The 6000-nt window shown below is 38.1% G+C and overlaps 1 protein-coding gene across 1 annotated transcript in view; it reads left to right on the top strand.

Annotated features, from left to right (window-relative positions):
- Positions 1-2252: 2252 nt before the first annotated feature.
- Positions 2253-6000, top strand: part of MC2R (melanocortin 2 receptor) — a 58576-nt gene continuing 54828 nt past the window's right edge. Inside the window, exon 1 of the mRNA XM_073590023.1 lies at positions 2253-2334. The gene's annotated coding sequence lies outside the window, so the exon portion shown is untranslated. The remainder of the gene's footprint in view (positions 2335-6000) is intronic.

Raw genomic sequence — 6000 nt, 5'->3', positions numbered from 1 at the left:
TAAAAAAATGCTGATGACATTACTAATAAATACGGGGTCAGCCAACTACACACTAAAAAGCATGCAAGTAATAATGGGCAAGAAGTATGCTACATTGTTGAGATTACCGAATAATATAATTCAAAATTATGTATTGAAAAAGACAAACCAAACAATGACATAATGATAAAAATATTTAAGCAGCAATACAGCTACAGTACTAATAATACACCGGGTGTGTCCGTGTTGGAACTAACAGCCCTTCTCTAATGTCCACCACAGTCCACCCCATCTCCAATGTTCACCTTTAATATATATCTATAGCTTTGCTAATTTATTATTGTGATGTTATACCCATCACAAATTAGACTTAGAATTAGATTAGTGATTAGCGCCGCAGTCTTACAGCGCTGGGGTCCTGGGTTCAAATCCCACCAGCGACAACATCTGTAAGGAGTTTACATCTTCTCCCTGTGTTTGCGTGGGTTTCATTTGGGTTCTCTGGTTTCCTCCCACACTCTAAAGACATACTGATAGGGAATCAAAATTGTGAGCCTCGTCTGGGACAGTGATAATAATATATGTAAAGTGTTGCGGAAAATGATAGCTCTAGCAAAGCATAATAAATAATAATAATAATAATAATAATAATAATAATAATAAAACCGTCATTATTACATGTTTATTGTGGCTGTCATTTCAGTTGTTCAGTAGGAAACTCTGTGGTGGACGATGGAGGAGGGTTGTTAGTCCTAACACAAACACACCCAGTATATTATTAGTAAGGTAGCTGTATTGTTTTTAAGGCCGTAATCACACTACCGTACAATACAGCTGAGTGCTATGCGATAAAACATTGCATAGCACTTGGTCCAGTGTTACTCTATGGCGCAATCCTGATCAGTGTACTTTTCTCTGGTGTATTCGGCGTGCTTGTGAAATTGCAACATTCTACAATTGGCACCAAGACTCGGCCGAGTCTTGGCTCACTCGCACCCATATGATTATATTGGTGTGAGTGTCCCAACGCATAGCACTTGGATATCATCCGAGTGTGGTGCGATATACGCCGATGCTGGCAGCAGAGGAGATGGAGAAATTAATTTCCCAGCCTCCTCTGCAGCTGTGCTCCGATCGTCTCTGTGTGAAAGGATCGGAGCACAGTAGCATGACACTCGGCTCCCACTCGCAGCAGAGCAGGAGCCGAGGGTCATTAGGTCTCGCATTGGATGCCATATGCAAGTGAGACACCACCCTAAATCTTTTTATCATTATATGTCATTGATTGATTTGTCTTTTTCAATAAATAATTTTACATTATTTTAATCGGTGATCCCAATAATGTAGCACACTTCTTTCTCATTATTACTGGTTTGAGCAAAATACAGAACAAGTACGGTAATTGTTCAGCAAGGGCTTCAGTACCTGTCCTAAGGATGCTGCAGGCCAAAAAGCTTGCCCCTCTTTTTGAAGCTATCCCTCCCAAACTGCAATATCTGGACAGCTAGTACATCTAGTACAGGTTTTCCGGAAACATTTTTGACGACTTCATTAAGGTACATTTTGCTCGGTACTAAAGCCGAGCACCCAAGCAGTCTGACATGCTTGATTTGAGTATTGAGCAGTTTACTGTTCACCCATTACTAAGCTATGGGTTAAATTATGTTTGCATTGCATTTTGGCAGAACATGATGGTGATGATGCACTTTTTGCTTTGTTATTTGTGCTCCTACTGACAATGGCTTCAATTTTAAAATGGGGGACTATAAACCGCAGTATACCACTAACAAAGTCACAACCCACATAATTTCCAAAGTATTTCAAGCTCATGAAGTAACCTGTATGATGCCATGGAATATCTCCTAATTATGTTCTTTTTTTTTTTGGCATAAATAGGACATAAGGAAAAATGGGACATAAATGGTTAAGATTACTATTTGGGGACTATTACCATATGGAGGCACAAATGTGTCAGTATTACTGTTCGAAGGCACAAATGGATGCTACTACCATGTGGAAGCAAAAAGAGGGCATTATTATTGTATATATGCATCAACAAGGCATTATTACTGTGTTGGGGCACTATTAGCATGGACAGAGGAATAGAGTTATAGATAGTTCAACTTTTTAAATAGCTTCTGTAAATACACACATCTGTCATATTTAAACATCCTGTACCTTTAATCAAGACTTTATTATTCATTACTCAGTATTTGTACAGTTATGTTTTATCATCTTGCTTCTTCCTTATGCTCTGCCTATTGCCAGCTGTCTACAAATTCGACATTTCCAGCATCACACGGTTCAGAGAAGACGGTGCTGTGTTCTCAAAGCGAAAATACACTAAACAACCAGGTAAACGCATGAGATTAATAATGCATCCTCTCACATAGGCAAATAAGATTGATACATTTACTTTACATATGGTTATTATTTACTTCAAGATGTTACTAGAAGGGAGGAAGCTGGGAACTTTCAGTTTTTGGAATCACAGAAATGAATCTGGGAGCCTTAAATATAATATAAACATTATTTTATTTGTTAAATATTTACATAAATACTCTTAGTACATTTTTATTAATTGTGCCAAGACGCTCCTTTATGATAATTAGTAGAAAAATCACAAGTATCTGTTATTATAGTTGCTTGCTAATTGTGTTTGACAGATTAGACAATGAGAGATATTGTATTTATTTCCCAACTATTCCGCATACACAGTATATATATATACTCCCTGACGAAGGTACGCCGAAACGCGCGTCAGGGCTGGCACATCCCGGGGACCCCTGCAGCATATAGGTACAGCACGCAGCATTGATTGTACATTTTCACTATTTTTGATTTTGGGCACCTTTTTTCACTGTGATTCACTTTAATTGTGTGCACTAGAGCCACATATTGCTCTTTTCATGTTTTATATGTTTTGTTGCACTATTTACTTATTTATTTTTATATATATTTATATATATTTTTCTGCACAACCGTATTGCTGCACTATTTTTATATTTTTTTATATTATGCACTTTATTAACATCAATTGGTAATACATTATAGCACGGTCACTTTATATATTTATATTTATTAAAATTATATTATTTTTTATTAATATATCGTACCTGTGTGTATCTTTATGTTATTATAAATTTTGGTCCCCGGTAGTGCCTTATCCATGGCATTGACCCCTTTATACATATTTTATTAATTTATATATATGCTAATTATCAAAAAAGTAATTTTGGACATTTTCTCGGTGGTTTCGTTGGTTTTATCTTAGTATATATATATATATATATATATATATATATACATATATATATAAATGTTATTTTACAAATTAATACAAACATCTATGTATATAGTATTATGCTGTAGTTTTAAATGGAATGAAATTGAATACTTAATCAATTTAAACAGTTGATTAATTCTCTATACAGTGTCATCATTGATTTTATTTTTATTAAAAAAAGCTGTTTGGACGGTCAAAATATGACTTACTGATGCTAAGTTATGGTTTTTACAGCAATACATCCCATAGACAGCAACAGATGCTGGTTTTGAAAATGACAGACTACAAACTGATACTTTTCAAAGATATAATTAAAAAAGAAAAGGAATTGTTAAATCTAATCAGATAAGCATTGAAGAAGCCAATTTGAGTTGAAATTCAATTTAAGCACTTAAAGGGTTACTGTCTGCAGGATTTTACACAACAAACTGTCTATATGGGCATGTAGCTCTTTCAAAGACCAGTAAAGCAATTGAATTTATATGCAAATGAGGCTGAAAATTTGAAGCCTGTGTCATCCCAGCTCTATTTCTCATACAGTGCTGCCTCCACCTGCTTCACTGACTGCTCCTTTCCTGAAGTCAGGCAGCATTGAGATTGTGAGTCAAGCAGGAGGATTCAATATAAAAGATCAGGGCTGGCCAAGGAGCTCCATTTTCGGATTTTACTGTGAGGTGATAGAAGGTCAGAGTAAACAGCTCATTGCACATGGTCATAGAAAAAGCAAATTTCTAGCTACTACATTCAGTGCTCAAGCAGAAAGAGAATTGAGATCATAGTCTCAGTCTAAGAACACTAATGCAGAGATTCAAATGATACCGGTGAATCTCACAAAATTAAAATATCATCAAAAAGTTAATTTATTTCTGTTCTTCAATACAAAAAATGAATCTCGTATATTAGAGTCTTTACAGAGTGATCTTTTCAAGTGTTTATATCTGTTAATGTTGATGTTTATGGCTTACAGCCAATGAAAACCCAAAAGTCATTACCTCAATAAATTACAATACTTCATAACACCAGCTTGTAAAAATTATTTTAAAATCCGAAATGTTGGCCTACTGAAATGAACGTTCAGTAACTGCACTCAATACTTGGTCGGGGCTCCTTTTGCATCAATTACTGCATCAATGCGGCGTGGCATGGAGGCAAGCAACCTGTGGCACTGCTGAGGTGTTATGGAAGCCCAGTTTGCTTTGATAGCAGCCTTCAGCTCATCTTCATTGGTGGGTCTGGTGTCTCTCATCTTCCTCTTGACGATACCCCATAGATTCTCTATGTGGTTAAGATCAGATAATTTTGCTGGCCAACCAAGTACAGAGATACTGTTGTTTTTAAACCAGTATTTGGTACTTTTGGCAGTGTGGACAGATGCCAAGTCCTGCTGGAGAATGAAATTTTCATCTCCAATAAGCTTGTTGGCAGAGGGAAGCATTTAGTGCTCTAAAATTTCCTGGTAGACAGCTGTGCTGACTTTGGTCTTGATAAAACACAGTGGACCTACACCAACAGATGACATGGCTCCGGAAACCGTCATTGATTGCGGATACTTCACACTAGACCTTGGAAATCAAGATCCCAGAGTCTGGAGGAAGATTGGAGAGACAGACAATCCATGCTGCTTGAGTTCTATTGTGAAGTTTCCTGATTGAGTTTGCCAGTCTAATAATAGATCTGCCAATCAACAAGCTTTTAGACTGTGGGCACTTCTGGAGCCATCAAAACCATGCCAAGTATTGACTTGGCTGTGATTGACCAGCACACCATGTGACATGGCCTGTAATAAAGGCCAGATTACGAGAGCCGCTTCCATTATCTTGAGGGTGTTAAATCCCCCCGGAAGACCTGCATGTTGTGAGTTCCTTTTTTCCCTTCACCATTGAGGTCTGATGAACTCCCTCTTCTGGTGAAGGAAGGTAGTGAGGCTGATTACCAAGCACCTGAGCAGAATGACTGGGTGACATGGAATTGCTGACTGGATATAAGGCAGCCGACGCCCTTGTGCCTTGCTGGTGATTTCCCTGAGGGATTCTAGGAGACCAGTCTGATCCTGCTCCTCAAAAGCTAAGTTTTCTGCTCTGCTTTTTGCATTTGTGCTTTGGTTTTGTTTTGCCTTGTTTTTCTGGATTTCTGCCATTCCCTGCTGGGGTGAGCTGAATTCCGTTTTGCTCTGTCTTCAGAAAATACCTGAGCACTGATATAGTCATTTTGAATCCTAGCGTCTTCAGGGCTTTTTTCCCTATCAGTCTGTTGGCTCTTGTTTTGATAGGGTTTTGGCGGATTGCAGACAGCAGCTTTTCTATCCTGTCCTATTTAGTTAGATTTGGCCCCATCATTTGCTCAGCCTATCTTTCTATCTGTGTGAGTGTTTTTTCATCTTGCTTCACCGTCATTATATGTTGGGGGTTGCCTATAGCTTTGGGGTCTGCTCTGGGGCAGTTTAGATTTCCCTTTCTGTCTTTAGGCTATTTAGTTCTCCGGCTGTGATCAAGGGGTCTAGGGCACCGTAGGAACCCCCCACGGCTACTGCTAGTTGTTGTTGATAGGTTCAGGGGTCTGCAATCCGATAGCTGCCAACTTCGCTGGTTTTCTGGACTTAGCTAGTATTTCTGTTTTTGCCTCCTACGGTGACTCATTCATAACACCTGCAGTTATACGGTCATGTCAGGTAATGAATCACAGGTCTTCTTTAGAGATGGTGTGATTTGTGTCCCATATTAACTAGATTTTATTTT

This window comes from Dendrobates tinctorius, unplaced genomic scaffold (genome assembly GCF_039654945.1).
Source record: "Dendrobates tinctorius isolate UK_male_01 unplaced genomic scaffold, ASM3965494v1 ptg000115l, whole genome shotgun sequence".
In the NCBI taxonomy this organism is placed as follows: domain Eukaryota; kingdom Metazoa; phylum Chordata; class Amphibia; order Anura; family Dendrobatidae; genus Dendrobates; species Dendrobates tinctorius.
The sequence above is the reverse complement of the archived record's forward strand: the minus strand, read 5'-3'. Positions and strand labels throughout refer to the sequence as shown.